Source organism: Rhinopithecus roxellana, chromosome 14, assembly GCF_007565055.1.
Source record: "Rhinopithecus roxellana isolate Shanxi Qingling chromosome 14, ASM756505v1, whole genome shotgun sequence".
Classification (NCBI taxonomy): Eukaryota; Metazoa; Chordata; class Mammalia; order Primates; family Cercopithecidae; genus Rhinopithecus; species Rhinopithecus roxellana.
Genome location: NC_044562.1, coordinates 135,148,240 through 135,169,526, shown reverse-complemented (window position 1 = coordinate 135,169,526; position 21,287 = coordinate 135,148,240).

Here is a 21,287-nt window from a genome sequence, read left to right as displayed (position 1 = left end):
GGGCCAAGGTGGGCGGCTCACCTGGGGTCAGGAGTTCGAGACCAGTCTGGCTAACATGGTGAAACCTCATCTCTACTAAAAAAATAAATAAATTAGCTGGGCGTGGTGGCAGGTGCCTGTAATCTCAGCTACTGTGGAGGCTGAGGCAGGAGAATCACTTAAACGCAGGATGGGGAGGTTGCAGCAAGCCGAGATTGGGCCATTGCACTCCACTCTGGGAGACAAGAGTGAAACTCCATCTCAAAAAAAAAAAAAAAAAAAAAAAAAATTAACAAGCCATTACCAGACTCAATAAAATATTAAAAAATCAAGTTTTCCTTTTTATCAGAACAATAAGTTATAGGGAAATATAACTTTAAAATTCCATTTATAATATCAACCACAACTTTCAGCATTTAGAAAAAAAATATTTAAAATTTAAGAAAATTAGTGAAGGACATAAAAGAAGATTTGAATACTTGCAAAGATGTTACATGTTCTTGTAAGAGGATCCTCATTTTGTGTAAATGTCCTTTTCAATCTACAGGGTTAATGTAATTTCAATAAATAAATCTCAAAAGTATTATTAGGGGGTGTGGCTTTTTGTGGAAGGATAAGAAAAACCAAGAAAACAAAGCAGAGACTTACTTGCCTCTCAACACTTACTTTATTATAAAGCCACAGGAATGAACGTAAAGATAAAAGGAACAACTTCGCGAAATCTATATATGGAAGGGAATTTATTTTATTTATTTATTTTACTTTACTATTTTATTTTATTATTTTAGAAACAGAGCCTTGCTTTGTCACCCAGGCTGCAGTTGAGTGGCACTGCAGCTCACTAGCTCACTAATGGCACTAGCTCACTGCAACTTTGAACTCTTGGGTTCAAATGACCCTCTCACCCTAGCCTCCCAAGTAACTGGGACTATAGGCACATGCCACTGTCTCCAGCTAATTTGTTTTATTTTACAATTTTTATTTTGTAAAGATTGTGGTCTCACTTTGTTGCTCATGCTGGTATTGAACTCCTGGCTTCAAGCAATCCTCCCGCCTCAGCCTCCCATAGTGTTGAGATTATAGGCATGAGCCCCTGTGCCTGGCCAGGGAATTTATCATATAATAAAATATCTTTCATAATTATTGGGACAATCAGAGTCATTTTTTTTTTTTTTTTTTTTTTTTGAGATGGAGTCTCTTTCTGTCACCCAGGCTGCAGTACAGTGGTACAATCTCAGCTCACTGCAACCTCTGCCTCCAGGGTTCAAGTGATTCTCCTGACTCAGCCTCCCGAGTAGCTGGGACTACAGGTGTGCGCCGCACCATGCCCAGCTAATTTTTATATTTTCAGTAGAGACAGGGTTTCACCATGTTGGCCAGGCTGATCTCGAACTCTTGACCTCAAGTGATCTGCCCACCTTGGCCTCCCAAAGTGCTGGGATTACAGGCTTGAGCCACCGCACCCAGCCTGAATCAGAGTCTTAATCTGAGACTCATGGATAGGCTTCCAAAGGTTCATAAAACCCCTGATGTTTTATGCAAAATTTTATATGTGTGATGTACATATTTTGGGGGAGACTGTCCACAGCTTTCCTTCCATTTTTATTTATTACTATTTTTTTAAATTTTTTTCAAGATGGAGTCTTGCTCTGTCACCCAGGCTGGAGTGCAGGGGCACCATCTCGGTTTACTGCAACCTCCGCCTCCTGGGTTCAAGCAATTCTCCTGCCTCAGTTTCCCGAGTAGCTGGGATTACAGGCACCCACCACCACGTCTGGCTAATTTTTCAAGACATTTAAAAATGTTCATAGAATCAGCTTGTCAATTTTAGGAAAAAAACAACAACAACTGCTTGGATTTTGATTGGGATACTTTGAATCTATACGTCAGTTTAGCGACAACTGCAATCTGAACACAGTTGAGTTTTCCACACTATTTGTGCCTTCTTTAATTTCTCTCGATAATGTTGATAGCTCTGTGTACAGATTTTGCAGTTGACAGAATAAGAACCCATTTATGGTAAAAAAAAAAAAACTTTCAGAATAGTAGCATTAGAAGGATACTTCTTCAATGTGGTAGAGGAAAGTCTAAAAAAATGCCTACAGCTAATATTACATTTGACGGTGAAAGAATGAACACTTTACCTCTAAAATGTAGAACAAAGTAAAGATGTCCACTCTCACCACTTCTATTCAACATTGTAGTGAAGGTCCTAATCAATAAAACAAGAAAAGAAACAGAAAAAAAGGGCATGTGGATTCAAAAGCAAGATGCTAAAGATGTTAAAGACTCTATGAAATGGAAATTAGAACTAATAAGTGATTTCAGCAAGTTTTCAGGGCGCAAGATTAATAAACACACCAATTATATTTCTACATACTAGACACAAACCATTTAAACTTGGTACTTTAAATTACCAATTTAAAAAACATCAAAAAACATTAAATACTTGGGATCAATTTAACAAATATGTGCAAACTTTTATGAGAAATAATTTGCCTCCAATAAGCTGCACCCATTTAAAGTGTGCAATTCAGTTACTTTTTTTTTTTTTTTGAGACGAAGTCTTGCTCTTGTCGCCCAGGCTGGAGTGCAATGGCATGATCTTGGCTCACTGCAAACTCTGCCTCCTGGGTTCAAGCTATTCTCCTACCTCAGCCTCCCGAGCAGCTGGGATTACAGGCGCCCGTCACCACGCTCAAGTAATTTTTCTATTTTTAGTAGAGACGGAGTTTCACCATGTTGGCCAGGCTGGTTTCGAACTCCTGACCTCGTGATCCACCCGCCTCGGCCTCCCAAAGTGCTGGGATTACAGGCGTGAGCCACTGCGCCCGACCAACTGAGTTCCTTTTGATAGTTTTATATGCCCATAAAACCACTATGATCAAAACAGAACTGTCTCACTGCCAAAAGATTCCTCGTGTTCCTTTTTGGACCGTCCCTCCCCTTACCACCAACCCCAGCAACCTCTGACCTGCTTTCTTAAAAAGACTATTTATATTTAATATGATTATCAATATAACTGGATTTAAATATGACATCTTGCTATTTATCTGCTCCTGGTTCCTTCTTCTTTCCTTGATTAATATTGAATTTACTGAATATTGCTTAGGATTCTGTCTCCACTTAGGATACTGAATATTTCTGAGGATTTTATCTCCACTATAGGCTTTTAAAAAAATGCACCTATTGGAGAAGGAAACATACTGTAATAACGTAGTCTCAGGGTTTGTTCTTTAAAATGCCTTCCTGTGTCAAACTCTTTCAGTCACTAAAAGAAAACAGTTTATGATGCAATCTAAAGAAAGCATGCTTACATTTGCCTTTTAAAGCAGGATGTTTTTACTGGTGCAATATAATATAGTGCACAATGGGGAAAGAAAAAAGGTTCTAATAACCTATTCTAAAATTTTGCTTAGAAAGTATCTTATTCACCAAGCATTTCCATTCACTGAAAGAAAACAGTTAACATGGATCTTTAAGAAAACAAGCTGGGGCCGGGCACGGTGGCTCACGGCTCACGCCTGTAATCCCAGCACTTTGGGAGGCCAAGGCGGGCAGATCATGAGGTCAGGAGTTGGAGACCTGACCAACATGGTGAAACCCCGTCTCTACTAAAAATGCAAAAATTAGTTGGGCCTGGTGGTGCATGCCCATAATTCCACTACTTAGGAGGCTGAGGTGGGAGAATCGCTTGAACTCAGGAGGTGGAAGTTCCAGTGAGTAGAGACTGCACCACTGCACTCCAGCTTGGGCGACAGAATGTCAAAAAAAAAAAAAGCAAGCTGGCCAGGCCAGGCGCAGTGGCTCACGCCTGTAATCCCAGCACTTTGGGAGGCCGAGATGGGTGGATCACTTGAAGCCTGTAGTTCGAGACCAGGCTGGCCCACATGGTGAAAACCTTGCCTCTACTAAAAATACAAGAATTAGCCCAGCGTGGTGGTGGGTGTCTGTAATCCCAGCTCCTGAGGAGGCTGAGGCATAAGAATCACTTGACCTGAGAGGCGGAGGTTGCAGTGAGCCGAGACTGCGCCACTGTCCTCTAGCCTGGGCGACAAAGCGAGACAGACAGATATAAGGAAAGAGAGAGAGAGAGAGAGAGAGAGAGAGAGAGAGAGAGAGAGAGAGAGAGAGAGAGAGAGAGAGAGAGAGAGAGAGAGAAAGAGAGAGAGAGAGAGAGACAGAAAGCAAGCTGGCCAGACGTGGTGGATCACTCCTGTAATCCCAGCACTTTGGGAAGGTGAGGCAAGAATGATCACTTGAGGCAGGGGTTTGAAACCAGCCTGGGCAACATGGCAAGACATCGTCTTCACAAATATATATATATGTGTGTGTGTGTGTGTGTATTAATACACATATGTATTATATACATGTGTATATATAATATATATACATATTACACAGGTTTTGTGGTACACACCTGTAGTCCTAGCTACACAGGAGCGTGAGGTGGGAGGATTCCTTGAGCCCAGGAGTTCGAGGTTACAGTGAGCTATGATGGCGTCACTGCACTCCAGCCTGGGGACATAGTAAGACCTCGTCTCTTTTTTTTTTTTTTTTTTTTGAGACGGAGTCTCGCTCTGTCACTCAGGCTGGAGTGCAGTGGCCGGATCTCAGCTCACTGCAAGCTCCACCTCCCGGGTTGACACCATTCTCCTGCCTCAGCCTCCCGAGTAGCTGGGCCTACAGGCGCCCGCCACCTCGCCCGGCTAGTTTTTTGTATTTTTTAGTAGAGACGGGGTTTCACCATGTTAGCCAGGATGGTCTCGAACTCCTGACCTCGTGATCCGCCCGTCTCGGCCTCCCAAAGTGCTGGGATTACAGGCTTGAGCCACCGCGCCCGGCCAAGACCTCGTCTCTTAAAAGAAAGTTCTGTGAGTCACCAATAAGAAAAAACATTGTAGAAAAAAAGAAAGAAAGCTTACATTTACTTTTTATTGGTGGATTTCTCTATTGGCCTACTGGTGCCTATTAAAGAAACATCTCATCATATTCTCAATGTTTGTTTACAAATGCCTTTCTATGTCAGACTCTTCAATTCGTTGAAATAAAACAGTTGATGAATCTTTCAGAACTAGCTTTAAAAAAATCACCAAAAATCTAAGGGGTTACATTTCAGGCACTGTTCTAGGCACTGGGGATACAGCAATGAGCAATACAACATCCCTACCTTTCTAAAGCTGACATTCTAGCACACAATTAGACTACAAGCCAAAATAAATAAGTAAAATATATAGTACGTGAGGTACACAAATAAACCATGAGAAGAGGACGGGAAATGTTGGGGGTGGGGCTGCCTATACATTTTTGATAATAGGCTTTATTTTTTTTTGAGCAGTTTGTAGGTTAACAGAAAAATTGAGGACAAAGTAGAGTTCCCATACAACTTCTACTCCACAGTGTTCTCTATTAACATCTTGCATTACTGCTGTACATTTCTTACAATTGATGAACCAGTATTGATACATTATTATTATTATTATTTTTGAGGCAGAGTCTCGCTCTGTCGCCCAGGCTGGAGTGCAGTGGCACGATCTCGGCTCACTGCAAGCTCCGCCTCCCGGGTTCACGCCATTCTCCTGCCTCAGCCTCCCGAGTAGCTGGGACTACAGGCGCCCGCCACGTCGCCTGGCTAGTTTTTTGTATTTTTTAGTACAGACAGGGTTTCACCGTGTTAGCCAGGATGGTCTCGATCTCCTGACCTCGTGATCCGCCCGTCTCGGCCTCCCAAAGTGCTGGGATTACAGGCTTGAGCCACCGCGCCCGGCCAATACATTATTAATTAAAATCCATCAATTACCTTAGGTTTCCCTTAGGTTTCACCCTTTGTGTGTTGTACATTCCATGGATTTTTTTTTTTTTTGACAGAGTCTGGCTTTGTTGCCCAGGCTGGAGTGCAGTGATATGATCTCGGCCCACTGCAACTTCTGCCTTCTGGGTTCAAGCAATTCTCCTGCCTCAGCTTCCGGAGTAGCTAGGATTGCAGGCATGCACCACCAAGCCTGGCTAATTTTTTTGTATTTTTAGTAGAGACAGGTTTCACCAGTTGGTCAGGCTGGTCTTGAACTCCTGACCTGGTGATCCGCCCGCCTCAGCCTCTCAAAGTTCTGGGATTACAGGCGTGAGCCCCCTCACCTGGCCAGATATCAGTTTTTAACTCATTTGGATAAATATCAAGGAGCACAGTTACTGGATTATGTAGCAAGAGTATGTTTAATTTTTTAAGAAAATGCCAAAGTGTCTGTATCGTTTTCAGTTGTCACTATCAGTGAATGAGAGTTTCCATTGCTCAGCATCCTCACCAGCATTTGATATTGTCAGTGCTTTGGATTTTGGTTATTCTAATAGGTGTATGTTGGCATTTCATTGTTGTTTTAACTTGAAATTCCCTAGTGACCTGTGAGGTTTGGCACCCTTCCATATGTTTACTTGGCGTCTGTATATATTATTTGGATGTCTGTGTAGATACTTTGCTCAATTTAATTGGGTTGTTTTCCTACTGCTGACTTTTAAGAGTTCTTTGTGCATATTGGACATCAGTTCTTTGACAGATACGTATTTTGCAAACGTTCTCCCTTCTCTTTTCATTCTCTTAACAATGTGTTTTGCAGAGTATAAGGTTTTAATTTTAATGAAGTCCAATTATAAATTTTTTTCTTTCACAAATTGTGCTTTTAGAGTTTTATCTAAAAAGTGACTGCGAAACACAATGTCTCCTAGATACTTCCTCTCTCATCTTTCAGTAGCTTTAAAAATGTTTCAATTTACTTTTTCATAAAGGGCCTTGATCTGTCATCTACACTGGAGTGCAGTGGCACCAAAAAGGCTCGCTGCAGCCTTGACCCCCAGCCTCAAGTGATGCTCCTACCTCAGCCTCTCAAGTAGTTGGGACTACAGGTGTATGCTACCACATCAGGCTAATTTTAAAATTTTTTTCTGGAGAGACAGGGGCTTGCCATATTGCCCAGGCTGGTCTCACATTTCTGAGCTCAAGCAATCCTCCCGCCTCAGCCTCCCAAAGGGCTGGGACTATAGGCATGAGCCATCGCGCCCAGTTTAGTAGCTTTTAAAAGGTTCCACATATAATTAAAATTATGCAGTATTCTTCTGTGCCTAGCTTATTCCAACTAGCATAATGTCCTCTAGGTTTATCCATGGTGTTGCAAATTCCTTTATCCGTTCATCTGTCAACAGACACTTAGGCTGTTTCCATATCTTGGCTATACTCTGAATAATGCTGCTAAAACATGGGAGTGCAGAGATCTCTTTTTCCCTTTCTGTCTTGTTTTTTTTGGGGATGGAGTCTTGCTCTGTCGCCAGGCTGGAATGCAGTGGCACGATCTCAGATCACTGCAACCTCCGCCCCCCAGGTTCAGGTGATTCTCCTGTCTCAGCCTCCCGAGTAGCTGGGATCACAGGCATGCACCACCATGCTCGGCTAATTTTTGTGTTTTTAGTAGAGAGTTTTCACTATATTGGCCAGGCTGGTCTTGAACTCCTGGCCTCAGGTGATCCACCTGCCTCAGTCTCCCAAAGTGCTGGGATTACAGGTGTGAGCCATGGCGCCCTGCCTCTTTCTGTACTTCAATGGATGAAAACAGCTATCTTTATGATGTACTGATTTCATTGCCTTTTGGGAAGATACCCAGAAGAGAGATACTTCCTCTGTCTTTTATCATATCTGGATCATATGGTAGCTCTGTGTTTATTTTTTTCAATGTAACTCTGCTGTTTTGCATAATGGCTGTACCAATTTATACTCCCACCAACAGTGTACAAGGGTTGCCTTTTCTCCACACCTTCCCTGACACTTAACGATTATCTTAATAAGTGTGAGGTGGTATCTCATTGTGGTTTTAACTTGCATTTCCATGATTAGTGATATTGAGCACCTTTTCACATACCTGTTGGCCATTTTTATGCCTTCTTGGAAACATGTTCAGGTCCTTTGCCCGTTTAATAACTGGGTAATTTATGCTATTGGGTTATTTATTTTTGCTATTTAGTTGTGAGTTCTTTACGTATTTTGGATATTAACCCTTTATCAGATATATGGTTTGCAAGGCTGGGCTCACGCCTGTAATCTAGCACTCTGCGAGGCTGAGGCAGGCAGATCACCTGACATCAGGAGTTCGAGACCAGCCTGACCAACATGGTGAAACCCCGTCTTTACTAAAAATACAAAAATTTTCCGGGAGTGGTGGAGTGTGCCTGTAGTCCCAGCTACTCGGGAGGCTGAGGCAAGAAAATTGCTTGAATTGCCTGGGAGGCAGAGGTTGCAGTGAGCTGAGATTGCACCACTGCACTCCAGCCTCAGTGACAGAGCAAGACTCTGTCTCAAAAAAAAAAAAAGATATATGGTTTGCAAATATGTCCCAAGTGTGGGTTGCCTTTTAATTTTGTTAATTGTTTCTTTTGCTATGCAGAAGCTTATTAGTTTGATGTGGTCCCACTTGTTTTTGCTTTGTTGCCAGACCTTTTGGTGTGATACCCAAAAACATTATTGTTAAGGCCACTGTCAGGAAGTTTTCCTATGTTTTCTTCTAGGATTTTTACAGTTTCAGGTCTTATATTTAAGTATTTATTCAATTTTGAATTGACTTTTGTGCATAGCAGAAGGGTCTAATTTCATTGTTTTGCATGTGGATTTTCAGTTTTCCCAGCATAATTTGTTGAAAGGCATCCTTACCAAAAACCATTAACCATATCAGCAGTTTATTTTTGGACTCTATTCTGCTCCATTGTTCTATGTGTCTGTTTTCACATCAGTACCATAATATTTTGATGATAGCCTTGTAATATAAGTTGAAATCAGGAAGAGTGATGTCTCAACATGGTTTTTTTTTTTTTTTTTTGAGATGGAGTTTCGCTCTCGTTGCCCAGGCTGGAGTGCAATGGCGCGATCTCAGCTCAGCACAACCTCTGCCTCCTGGGTTCAAGCAATTCTCCTGCCTCAGCCTCCCGAGTAGCTGGGATTTATAGGCATTTGCCACCACACCCAGCTAATTTTGTATTTAGTAGAGATGGGGTTCCGCCATGTTGGTCAGTCTTGAACTCCCGACCTCAGGTGATCTGCCTGCCTTGGCCTCCCAAAGTGCTGTGATTACAAGCATGAGCCACCATGCCTGGCCCAACATTGTTCTTTCTTAAGATTGTGTTGGCTATTTAGGGTCTTTTTTGGTTCCATACACATTTTAGAATTGTTGTTTTCTATTTCTATGAATGATGCCTTTGGAATTTTCATAGAAATTGTGTTGAATCTGTATTCTGGATAGCACACAGACATTTTAACCATTTTTCCAATCCATGAACATGGGATGCATTTCCAATTTATATCTTCTTCAATGTCTTTTATCAATGCTTTATAGTTTTTATTATACAGATATTTCACCTCATTGGTTAAATTTATTCTTATGTATTTTATTCTTTTTGATGCTATTGTAAATGGGATTGTTTTCTTGATTCCCTTTTCAGATAATCATTATTGCTGTGAAGAAACAAAACTGATGTTTGTATGTTGATTTTGTATCCTGCAGCTTTACTGGATTTATTAGTTCTAACAGTTTTTTTGTGTGAGTGTGGCGTGTTTTACATACAAGAACATGTTACTTGCAAATAGGATAATTTCACTTCTTCCTTTTCTATTTGGGTATCTTTTATTTCTTTTTCTTTCTTTCTTTTTGTTTTTTTTGAGACGGAGTCTCGCTCTGTCGCCCAGGCTGGAGTGCAGTGGCGCGATCTCGGCTCACTGCAAGCTCCACCTCCTGGGTTTATGCCATTCTCCTGCCTCAGCCTCCCGAGTAGCTGGGACTACAGGCACCCGCCACCATGCCCAGCTAGTTTTTTGTATTTTTTTAGTAGAGATGGGGTTTCACCATGTTAGCCAGGATGGTCTCGATCTCCTGACCTTGTGATTTGCCCGTCTCGGCCTCCCAAAGTGCTGGGATTACAGGCTTGAGCCACCGTGCCTGGCCTATTTCTTTTTCTTGTGTGATTGTTCTTGCTAGTTCTTCTAGTACTCTGTTGAATAGAACTGGTGAGAGAGGGCCTCCTTGTCCTGTACCAGATCTAATGGAAAATTTTTAGTTTTCTCTCATTTATTTTGATGTTTCCTGTGGGCTTTTCATTAATAGTCTTTTGTATTAGGGAAATTTCCTTCTATACTTGTTTTTTTGAGAGTTCTTATCAAAAATGGATGTTGAGCTTTTATCTTTTTATTCTGTTAATGTGTATCACAGTAACTGATTTACATATGTTAAACCAATTTTGCATCCCAGGGATAAATCCCACTTGGTCAGGGTATATAATCTTTTTGATGTATTTTCAAATTCAGTTTGCTAGTATTTTATTAAAGAATTTTCCATCTGTTTATCAGATATATTAGCCTGTGGTTTTATTATCATGTCTTCATCTGAATTTGGTATCATGGTGATGCTGGTCTCATAAAATGAGTTTGGAGGTATCCTCTCTACTTCTATTTTTTAAAAGAGTGTGGTATTAATTCCTCTTTGAATGTTTGGTAGAATTCAGCCATGAAACCATCTGGTCCTGGGCTTTTTTTGTTAGCAATTGCTACTTCAATTTCCTTATTTGTTAGAGTTCTGTTCAGGCTTTCTATATCTTCTAGATTAAGTCCTGGTAGGTTGTATGTTTCTGGGACTTTATGTCTTCTAGGTTATCCAGTTTGATGGCATATAATTAATTGTTCATAATCATTTATGACCCTTTCTGTTTCTGAGGAATCCATTGTATATCTTCTATTTATTTATGTGAGACAAGATCTTGCTCTGTTGCCCAGGCCGGAGTGTAGTAGTACTGTCATAGGTCACTGCAGCCTCAACCTCCTGGGCTTAAGTGATCCTCTCACTTCAGCCTCCAAAGTAGCTTGGGACTACAGGCACATGCCACCACACCCGGCTAATTAAAAACAAATTTTTTTTTTTTTTTTTTGTAGAGACAGGGTTTCCCTATATTACCCTGGCTTGTCTCCAACACCTGGCCACAAGTGATCCTCTCACCTTGGACTCCCAAAGTGCTGGGATTACAGGCATGGGCCACCACATCCAGCTGATACAGATTTCCCCAACTTTAAATATGGCATTTCACTGTCTCATGACTTCTGTTGTTTCCAGTAGAAATCTGTTGCTAATCTTATTAAAGATTCCTTCTACCTGATGAGTCTCTTCTCTTTCTGCTTTCAAAATTCTTTGTCTTTGGGTTTTGACAATTTAATGTATCTCACTGTGTGTTGAAGAGAGTTTATCGCATGCTTTGCGTTCATTGAGTTTTCTGGTTTTTGTTTTATTATTATTATTATTATTATTTTTTGAGATGGAGTCTTGCTCTGTTGCCCAGGCTGGAGTGCAGTGGTGCGATCTCGGCTCACTGCAAGCTCCACCTCCTGGGTTCACACCATTCTCCTGCCTCAGCCTCCTGAGTAGCTGAGACTACACGTGCCAGCCACCACGCCCGGCTAATTTTTTGCATTTTTAGTAGAGATGGGGGGGGGTCTCACCAGGTTAGCCAGGATGGTCTCGATCTCCTGACCTCGTGATCTGCCCGTCTCGGCCTCCCAAAGTGCTGGGATTACAAGCTTGAGCCACTGCGCCCGGCACATTTATGGTTTTTAAGCTAAAACCAAATGCATATCGGGTTTTTTCCCCTCCTTTAAGTGGTTTTTCATTTAATCAAGTACTAGTGGGCGAGGTGGTGGGCGCCTGTAGTCCCAGCTACTTTCGGGAGGCTGAGGCAGGAGAACGGCATGAACCCAGGAGGCGGAGCTTGCAGCGAGCCGAGATCTGGCCACTGCACTCCAGCCTGGGCGACAGAGCGAGACTCTGTCTCAAGAAAAAACAAACAAACAAAAACATAAATGTATATTCATTTGTGATTCTTTTCATGTAGTGCCAAGGCTTTTGTCAACAGGTTTAAGCCTCCTTGTAATCCCTTAGTCTTTCTTGCAAGCAAACCAAAACAAAAAACCTTAAGTGCGTCAACTGTATTTTTGTTAGTCTCTCATAGTTGTCTTGGTCATATCTGTTTTCAATAAATTTAAAAAAATCCTTAGGCTGGGTGTGGTGGTTCAGCACTTTAGGAAGCCAAGGTGCGTGGGTAGATGGGTGGATCACTTGAGCCCAGGAGTTCAAGACCAGCCTGGGCAACATGGTGAAATCCTGTCTCTAAAAAAAAAAATTAGCTGCGTGTAGTGGCACACACCTGTGGTCCCAGCTTCTAAGGAGCCTGAGGTATGAGGATCACTTGAGCCTGGGGGGCAGACATTGCAGTGAGCTAGATCACATCACTGCATTCCAGCCTGGGTAATAGAGCAAGACCTTATCTCAATAATAATAATAATAATAATAATAGTAATAAATAAAGAAAAATAAAAAAAATCCTTAAAATTTTAATGACTCACATTAAAAGGCTTTCACAAAAGCCCAACCTTCTTTTCACACCCTCACTTCATTGGCTTATGTAATATAGCATTAAGTGACATAATAAAGATAAATTTGTATGCATATGAAAGCACATAAGCACAACTGATTTTAGCAAGCTTACAGCTTAACTGGTGGAACTGGAAGAGCTCTAGCATAATTGAGAGCAGTCAACAAGGCCAGGGAGATCAAAGGGAGAAAGCAGAGTATCAGTCTTCCGAGTTGGTTATTTGGATGGTGGTTAAGAAAGCTTCAGTCACAAATGGAATATGACTAGGAACTAGAGTAAAACCTTTGTAGGTACACACCAAACTCAAAAGTCATGAAGAAGATTGGTATGTTTGTTTATACAAGCATTAAAAATGTCCTCAGATCCCTCCCGTCAGCCCCCAAAACAAAGTCAAAGTACAATGGGTTTTTGCAACATATGACTGACAAATTACTAGTTTCCTTAATTTCCAACATCTCATACAATTAAAATGTCAACCAACCAATATAAAAATGAGGAAAGGCAATCAATAGGAATGTAGTATAAAAAAATAGTAGGGATCAATAAAGCTACTTAGCCTTACAGAAGAAATGAATGTCAAAATATTTCTTCTCTGAGATAAGCAGGTAAATTAAGTTTCATGAAATTCTAATAAGAATGTAGAGAAACAGACATTCTCATATGCTTTGGTAGAAGAGTATAAACTGGTATAATTGTGTCTGAGAACAACTAGACAATATTAATACCTGAAAATGCAGGTGCCCTATGACCTAGCAACCCTACTGCTCAAGTGTATGCTATGCATACACTTGCAACAATTTACAAAAATATTTGTATGATTTTCATTGCAGCTTTGTTTGCATAGCAGAAATGGAAACCATCTAAGTGTCCATTAAGAAATTAAGAGTATAACCATATGATAGAGTACTAGGCAGTGGTGAAAAACAGTAAGATAGATCTGAACATGCTGATATACATATCCTAACATCTGTATATATCCCAAGACGAAAAAACAGACGAAAAAAGCTGTAGAAGAACATACTGCACAACCTTGTTGGCTTTAACAAAATGTGTATGTACACACAAACGGAAGTACACATTTTTACCGCAGAAGAAAATACCAGAAATTGAATAGAGGTTGCCATTGGTTTGAGGAGGCTTTTTTCTTTTTGAGACGGAGTCTTGCTCTGTCGCCCAGGCTGGAGTGCAGTGGCGCGATCTCAGCTCACTGCAAGCTCTGCCTCCCGGGTTCACACCATTCTCCTGCCTCAGCCTCCCGAGTAGCTGGGACTACAGGTGTCCACCACCACACCTGGCTAATTTTTTTGTATTTTGAGTAGACATGGGGTTTCACCGTGTTAGCCAGGATGGTCTCGATCTCCTGACCTTGTGATCCACCTGCCTCGGCCTCCCAAAGTGCTGGGATTGCAGGCGTGAGCCACCGTGCCTGGCCTGAGGGGGCTTTTCTTAGGTTTGGGCATGGGGAAGAGGATGTCACAACTCATTTTGATCCTCATTATAGTGTTTGAATTATCATGTACATAAGAACAAAGGCATGGCATAATCAAAAATCACCTTTCTGCTTTATTACCTTTTCTCTGGGTACTTTTCTTTCAGAGGAAAAACGGCATATCTAACTGCATTTAGGCAAGCTGACTTCAGGGAGAGACGGAGAGTCTTTGGATTACCAGAATAGAGAGTTAGTACTGGGAGAGGAGAGGAGCCAAGCAATGGCCACAATGAAAGAGGAGCTTCTCTTCAGACTTTGTTTTTTTGAGATGGAGTCTTGCTTTGTCGCCAGGCTGGGGTGCAGTGGTGCAATCTCAGCTCACTGCAACCTCCACCTCCCGCGTTCAAGCGATCCTCCTGCCTCAGCCTCCTAAGTAGCTGGGACTACAGGCATGCGCCACCACTCCCAGCTAAATTTTGTATTTTTAGTAGAGACGGGGTTTCTCCATGTTGGTCAGGATGGTCTCGATCTCCTGACCTCATGATCCGCCCGCCTCAGCCTCCCAAAGTGCTGGGATTACAGGCGTGAGCCACTGCACGCGGCCTCTTCAGACACTGTTTAATCCTCTAACTCCCTTTTAGTTCCTCGCCTACTCCCTTTCCTCAAATACAGCCACTATGTGAGTCAGTAACTCCAGAAACAAATTTTACTCATCATTCTTGATAACGAATTACTAAATAGAACCACTGTTAGAAAAGCCCAGGAAACTCCCGTAAAATAATCTTCAAAACTTCTATACTTTAGATTACTAAAGCACATCTTTATTTTGCAATTGAACATTAAGAGTCATAGCTAGAGTTTTGTTTTTTTCATGTTTGTACCTGAACAACTGTTTCTCAAAATGAAATATGGCCAACAAAATATGTGTAACAGCATTTCACATAATATAAATTGCTCTTAAGACTAAAACAGTATTAATGCAAACCAGCATTTTTATCTTGTTTGCTGTATTTGTAATTTTTTTGTACATGAATGGCAGAAATTCTTTTTCACTAAAATTAAGACAAATACACAAGGCCTTTCAAGCATACAGTAAGCTGCAGTGACAAATGCAGAGTGATTTCAAATTATGCAGTGTTGACCAAATTCAAGCTTATACACACTTTAAATAAACCCTTAGCTTCTTTGCCTCAATTATGAGATCATATGGAAAGAGACAGTTTTGTGAAATGGGGGGAAAGGTAATCTAAGAAACTAAGGGACCAATTGTTTTGCCACTAGTTTAATAGAATCAAACATGACATGTATAATTGTATTTTAATTATGACATAAGCTAGACTTTTAACTGACTTTCCCCCTTCATATTTACAAATAGCACCTGTTACAAGAAAAAAAAAACCCAAATTAAAACACCCTCCACATAGAAATAATTTTTAAAACTACTACTTAAAAATATCGATAATGCAGATATAGCAAATTATTGGTTCTAAAATTAAGCCTACACTGTAGAGAATAAGGAGTAGCTTTTCTTATTTGAAAAGATTACAACATAGATTACAACTGTAATATCCTGATGCTGGAGAACACTGGGTTGAACAATTTTTATTTTTTTAAGCAGATAAGAGTCTACTGGCAGAAAATAAAAACAGTTTAATGTAAACTGTTTCAGTCTCTTAAATCGTGCCCCTCAACATGTATATAAAGTGTCGGGACTTTTATTCCCTTAAACTTACTTGTGCAGCATCTGCTTCACCCTAGGTACTACGCTGAAAACAAATGGATTTCCAAGTATTCATGGGATGCACAAAAAAATCCAAAGCAGAAATGATAATAAACCAAGCTTAGATGAAACTAGGTGAGAACTCAGAGTCCAGTAACACAGTCAACTGGGTATCCTTTATTGTGCTACATAAATTACAGAAAACCCGCAAAGCTAAGATCACACAAGTTGCCTCTTAAACATCAAATAAGCCATGAAGAGATTATATTTAAACTTGCGTCCAATCTGACCTCCAATACTAATTAAAATTTTCCCGTATTTACAAAACCTCTAGGATAATTTTATTTTAAAATGTATAAATTAAGTTGGTGGTCAGCATGAAATAAAGTGCTATTTAAAATTCAAAAAATCAAATTGAGCATTGAAATTTGACCTAATCTTGCCAACTCATCGAAGGATTGGAAAAGACAGGTGCCAGAGAATCCCAGACTTGGATTAAAATTTTCTTACCCACGAAGGCAAATAACTGGAACACTACAATTCAGGAGTAGAAACTAAAAAGCTTCTTTGAATATATGTTAAAATGAGCTCAGCTGTGACTATAGGGGGAAGTACCTAACTGCCGATCTGTGGCGAAAGCATGAACCAGCAGCACCTATTTGGGTCTAAGGGTGTGAGCAGGTCTGTCTCCTCCTCGATGAATTCCTGGGAACAATTTTACTTAGCAATGTGGCATTTAAGCTTGTCACAAGTAATAATTGCTAAATTTTGGAAACGCCCAGGGTTGAGACGGCCTGACACCAATCCTTTCAACAGCTATAGCAAAGTTCATGAAAGAAGAGATGACTTTGTACTTGAGTCCTTCCTTCACAAAGTGTTAAATTAGTGATTGTTAAAAAGTTGGAGAGGGGGAAAGAGTAATAAAAATAACGAAATCCTCACTGAGTCAAGTTTAATGAGTGATAAATACTACCTTTTAAAGAGACTGTTGCACATATTAATCATACCTACAAAGGTAGTTTAAAATGTAGTTTTTGTTCAGCTGAATTAATATAAACTCTTAAGCATATAAGACACCACTGCTACAATTCAGAGTTGAGCCAAGTGGTCTTAACTGCCCAAGACATTGGGAATAAAAAGGCAAAAACCATTTATTGGGTTAGGGGCCGCTGCACATACTCACTGTAATGAATCTCAGGCACAGTTTTCTGGCTTCACAAAAGTCACACCCTCACAACAATGTCCTCATTTGACAAAGCCTGGAAACGTTCTCCATGGTAAACACATGCAGCAACACATTTATTACCTTCACACACAGACACCCTTCCACACTCCAAAAGTCTAGAATTATTTTACACTTAAAAACAGTATGTGCAAATTTTCTGAAAAGTTTCTATTCTAGAGGCAAAGCAAAACGAAAAAGAATGTACATTATATTTGAAATATGCTTCAATAATGATTGCTCGTTTATAATGAAAATTATTTTTCTTCTAAAATTACATTTTGTACAATGAAGTGTAATACTCTTCCCTTTCTTTTCAATCCCTTGCAGACCTTTTTTAAACAAATAGAGTATCCTTAGAATCAAGCCATAATTCTAATGACATTTGAAAGATACATTCATTTTCTTTACAGCATGAAAGACATACAAATATCATTTTATCTCCTTTAAACAATGAAATTAAAGAAGTTAACAGTTTCAACCTTCTGTCCATAGAAAAATATTTTCTATATCCTTTACACAACAAAGGTAGGAAACTCTACAGTGTTTAACTGAAACTTTTATGAGCTTAACAAGGCTTTCAAACATTTTCATTCTTGCACTGAAAATTTTAAAAGGGGCCGGGTGCGGTGGCTCAAGCCTGTAATCCCAGCACTTTGGGAGGCCGAGACGGGCGGATCACGAGGTCAGGAGATCGAGACCATCCTGGCTAACACGGTGAAACCCCGTCTCTACTAAAAATACAAAAAAAAAAACTAGCCGGGCGACGTGGCGGCGCCTGTAGTCCCAGCTACTCGGGAGGCTGAGGCAGGAGAATGGCGTAAACCCAGGAGGCGGAGCTTGCAGTGAGCTGAGATCCAGCCACTGCACTCCAGCCTGGGAGACAGAGCCAGACTCCGTCTCAAAAAAAAAAAAAAAAAAAAAAGAAAAGAAAATTTTAAAAGGTTTCAGGAAGTTAAACCTTTGAACTTTCCCCTAAAATGGTAGTCTTTAGCTAGCAATATTGCTACTATCTTTTGCTTTGTAAAAATTTTTTAAACTGGTTTACTTATGTATGCACTGAACTAATGCTGATGGATTGCACCCTAGCAGGTATTACTTCTGGTTGCCCATTTAGCTTGGATTACTAAAATAAAAATTATAATGATTACAACTTCAGAAATCAATAGCATACTACAGTAGAAAAACATAAATAGCAGCAAATTTATATGCAAACAGAAGTAACTATGTGATGTCTACTCACAACAAATTAATCAGGACTGTAAAAAAAAGTCTAACTTCTGGCAGACACAGAGATTGCTGTTTGTTTTTTATAACGCTGTAAGACACACTGTAGTAATTGCTGAGAATCAGTTAAGTCTATATGTAATAAAATAGTGTTGATAATGGTTGTAGACATGGTAAGTTGAACAAAAAAACATACAAATTAGGGATTAATTTATTGGGTTCTTGAAAAAATTGCTGAAATTGTCAATTAGCCCTCAAAAATGTTTTAGGATTATGTAATTTCCTTTTTATCTACATAATTCTCTAAGAGTTTTATAAAATGGTTGCTACAACTTGTATTGTGATCACACTGAGACACCAATAAATCTCTGCCAACAGATCAGTAAGTCTGGTATTTGATAAAATTAATCCAGTAGGTTTTAATAACAGTTATTTCACTTGGAGGAAGCACCACAAAAAGAATGGTTCCAGCAACTGTAGTCAAGATAGGTGAGCAAACGGGGAAGTAAGCAATGTTAATACAAAGTATTAACTGTGGCAGCTTACATAACGCACCAGCTTTCATAAAAGCGGGCTGTTGCATAATTTATCTATGTCCTATTATATTATTGAGATGTTTAGTCCAACAAATATTTAGTATACTGTATTTACTATAAGTGACTGAAATGCAAATTCATCTGAACTATAAAGTAACTACCACAAAATAAAAGAGCCTGTAAACATATCCCACATTATTGTGGTATAAACAACTTTTATGAATTCAAAATGACTTTGGCAACCTTACCATCAGAGTATTTTAAATGTTCAAAATACAGATATTAAATAGCACATTGTTATAAACTATTTCCTTCTCTCTTCCTGATAAGATTATAAAACAAGTAATGCTTTATTTACTTCTCTTACATGTTCACATTATGAACATAAATTATTTCATTATAAATGGACATATATTCTAAATCTTAGTTCTACATTTTGAGTGCTTTTAAAAAATTAGTCTTCTAATTGCAGTCTATAATGTTTTCATACTGCATGTATATCAGTCTAAATACTTTACAAAAGCTTATGTTCTGTCAGGCAGACATGACTAGCCAACTGAGTGGGGGTCCTAATTAGAATCACTTCTGAAACCTGCTTATTTTCTAACTTAAGTGACATCTTTTAAGGTCATCATAGTTATTAAGTGAAAACACTGGCTGACTATGCTTCTCTACTGGAAATAGACAAAAATTCACAAGAATTTATGATATTCACATAGGTTATAATTTATTGAAGTTCCAGTATAATATAGGAATACTAGATAATTAGAAAGCAGATCATGTAAGACCAGACTGCTAAATCAATAATCATTGCTGGACCCTGTTTCCTAATGCCGATAAAAATGGGGTAAGTGAAAACTGGATAACATTTTTCGAGTTCCTTTCAGCTCTCAAGCTGCAGTACTTCTAGTGGAGACAGAAGACAGGAGACTTTTGCTTAAATACTCTAGACCTGATCAGACCCTGCCAGCAGATGATAACCTATAAGATAAAATACTAATTTTCCTCTGTGGGCATTAGCCTTTGTGAAATATACATATAAATAAACACATAAAAGTATCTCTATGTGTGTGTACACATATTTGAAACCTTCCAGCAATTGTCTTAATGTCTTAACATACCTTTGCACAACTGAAGTCAGATTTCATATAATAAATGTTCCCTTTACTCTTGATTAAAATCATCAACCATTCCCCTATCACCTCTTTCTCCTAGCAGACTGTAGAAAGGAAATCATTTCTTAGGCTGTTTACCCTGCCTCTATTTTGAATGGATGCATTGGTTTAACAAATACTCTCAATCTTCTGGTGAATGTAAAGTCTATTCCAAATACTTCTAATCGTATGTACATGGTGCTGACACAGATCAGATGCTCAATAAAACACCTGAAAGGAACATGAAAAAACGATCCTAACTCAGAAAGGGAAGGTTTTCACAAACACTTCTTAGCATTTACAAAATCCACTTGATTAACCACTATTGATTTCCACTTGTCAGAATAAAAGTTAGCACTGCTTTCTTAAGGGTGTCAAGGTGGGAGGTAGGGGTGGCTGGAAGAGTGGGAGGGTAGCTTAGATACAAGAAATTTGGCATTTTATCACACAATGTTACACTGACATGGATGGAGTCTAGAACTACATGGTGTGTGAAAGCTAGAATTATTTCTAGAAACCTATTTAGATTGATATACAGGTTAAAACATTCTTAGATGTAATGGATAAAGTCTTATCTATTAGCATATTCATTTTAAGAAGTTGTAAAGGATAAGTTTAAATTTAAATAAGATCCCAATAAATATGGTTTTAAAAAAGGATCTTTTCTGCACATAAAAATAATGACAGTGGGTAGTTCCCAGATGAAAAATTCATATGTGAGAAATTTAAATGTAATTCTAAATTTCTAATGATTGGCATTTAAAGACAGGCATTGAAGACTCAAAAAGGCAGCAGTGCTCATTGCCAAGAAATTATTAAACTCACAAGTATAAACAAGGCCCTAAATTAAAGAACATGTCAACCATGACTTTTGTCTCTTTACATCTATACAACGGTATCTTTTGGTCTATGGTTGTCATATTCTGTCCATACAGATAGAACAAATTTTATTTTAAAATTAAGGTGAAAAACTGCCAAAACAGTTATTTAATATGTAGACCCCAACATAATTTTACTTTCGCAGTTTTTATCATGCCATATAGCAGCCTACATTATATTTGTCTGTCTATAGAACAGAATGATCAAATAGATTATAAATTACTTTACTATCTTATATTGTTTTGACTGTGAAGTCAGGAAATAGGTAAGAGAATTTCTCTTCGACTTAAGGTTATGTTTACTTCTCTCTTTAAATAAACTTAAATATTTTAATATTATAATTTATTTGGTATCTTGGCTATTAATGTTTAGGAGCTTAATTTCCTGAAATTTACTATTATGAGTTTTGAATGTTTGAAACGACATCATTTAGACTATACCGAAGATTTAAAATGTGTACTTTTCCCCTCATACTAAATGGCTTTCCAAAATATCTACCATTTGACTCTAAACTTTATCAAGATCTTACAGAAATATTCAGAAACTGCTAGGAAATGCATCTTTTAAAACCGAAATCCACATAATTGTGTAAAATAACATTTGAATAGGTGAGCAAATTTTCACTTTTATCAAACTGGGCAATGTTAAAGTTCTCTCTCTCTGTAGACTTAAAAAAACCTGAAGAGGAAAATATGGG